The sequence below is a fragment of the Propithecus coquereli genome, unplaced genomic scaffold, assembly GCF_000956105.1.
Source record: "Propithecus coquereli isolate 6110/MARCELLA unplaced genomic scaffold, Pcoq_1.0 Scaffold209, whole genome shotgun sequence".
Taxonomy (NCBI): Eukaryota; Metazoa; Chordata; class Mammalia; order Primates; family Indriidae; genus Propithecus; species Propithecus coquereli.
The window spans coordinates 4,842,455-4,844,128 of NW_012145967.1; the positions used below are offsets into that span (position 1 = coordinate 4,842,455).

At 37.5% G+C, this 1,674-nt stretch overlaps 1 protein-coding gene across 1 annotated transcript in view; it reads left to right on the plus strand.

Annotated features, from left to right (window-relative positions):
* Positions 1 to 1,674, plus strand: part of GLB1L3 (galactosidase, beta 1-like 3) — a 52,404-nt gene that overhangs the window by 41,314 nt on the left and 9,416 nt on the right. The window lies entirely within an intron of this gene.

The following is a 1,674-nucleotide window of genomic DNA, read 5'->3' on the forward strand; positions in this document are numbered from 1 at the left end:
GGTAGTGTTTCATATGGAACTATAGAAAAAAGTTATAATAAGAAAGATGATGTTTACATAGAAAGAGATGAATCATTTTAGGGTCTTGTCAATTGGATAGTTGTTGCCTTAGGGTTACTGTGTTAGCCCAACAGTTTTATCATAGCTACAAATTCTATTTAAAAAAAAACAAAGATTTAATAAGAAACAGCTGATACTACAGGTAAGCGCTTCACACACAGGTGCTTCTCTGTAGTTAGCAAGTTGTCTTCAGTCTTGGCATTTTAGAACATCTGATTTGGTAAGGAACGGCAGGCAAATTATACCCAGCCATGAAGGAGAAGGTCTGTAAAGTATCCTGCAAATTATGGCCAATCTTCTTGTGACTGCTGGAATTACAAAATACCTACTTTTGCTCTTTGACTTCTGAATTTTAAGTTCGACTTCACTTTCCCTTTATATGGCCATGAGGATTGTCGAAGATCATGTGCTCCACAAGGATTTGCACATGATGACAACTTCCATGTTCTTGGGGACATTGAGGAGCTTCCCTGGGACCAGAAGGTTTCTAGGTGGGGCTGTGCTTCTTTCCTGTAGTAAGGGAAGTGGCACAGACTGAAGGTGCCATTTGGCAGTAGTACGCAGCCTGCAGGGGCTGGGTGTCCTGGTGCTGTTGTCCAGAAAGGTGCAGTGTACTCTGGGGGCTGTGCTCTTGTTGGGGAGAAACTTGGTGATTTGTTACCAATGAATTTATACTTTTGTGTGCTTCCCTGGTGCTGTTTAAGGTCCTTTCTTTTCAAGTTGAAGGACTCCCTTTAGCATTTCTTATAAGGTCTGAGGTGATGAACTTCCTCAGTTTTCACTTGCATAGAAAGGTATTTATGTCTCCTTCATTTTTTTAAAAAAAATTAAAAGTATTATGGGCGTTTGGTTTTTGGTTACATGGATTGTTTTTGTAAGAATGTTCAAGTCAGGGTTAAAAGTGTGCCCATCACCTAGATAGTGTTCACTGTACCCATTAGGTAGGTTTTCACCCCTCCCCTCTGTCCTCCTTCGCCTGCTTGATTTCCTTTGAGATTTACTTCCCTCTGTGCACATGTGTGCTCATCAGTTAGTTCCAATTTAATAGTGAGTACATGTGGTGTTTGTTTTTACATTCTTTAGATACTTCACTTAGGATAATGGTCTTCATTTTTGAAGGACAGTTTTGCTGGGTGTGGTATTCTTGGTTGGCAGAATTTTTTCTTTCAGCATTTTGAACATATCAGCCCACTCCCTTCTGGTCTGCAAGGTTTCTGCTGAAATTCTTCTGATAGTCTTACACCCCACAAATATTTATACATTTTATTTTCATCATCGATGAATTCAAATATTTTCTAACTTTCCTTGTGGTTTCTGTTTTGACCTGTGGATTGCTTAGAAGTATTTTTCTTAATTTCCCAGTATTTGGATATTTTATAGTTATCTTTGTGCTATCGATTTCTTCTTTAATTACACTGTAGTCCGAGAACTGTAAAATGTGAGGACTTGTTTAGTTCAACATGAGATCAAACTTGTAAATATTCTGATTACATGTGAGAGAATATGTGTATACTATAGATGTTAGATACATGTTCTCTACATGTCAATTAGTTCAATTTTGTTGATTATCTTGTTTCAAATATTTTATATCTTTATTGATTTTTGTTTGCTTTG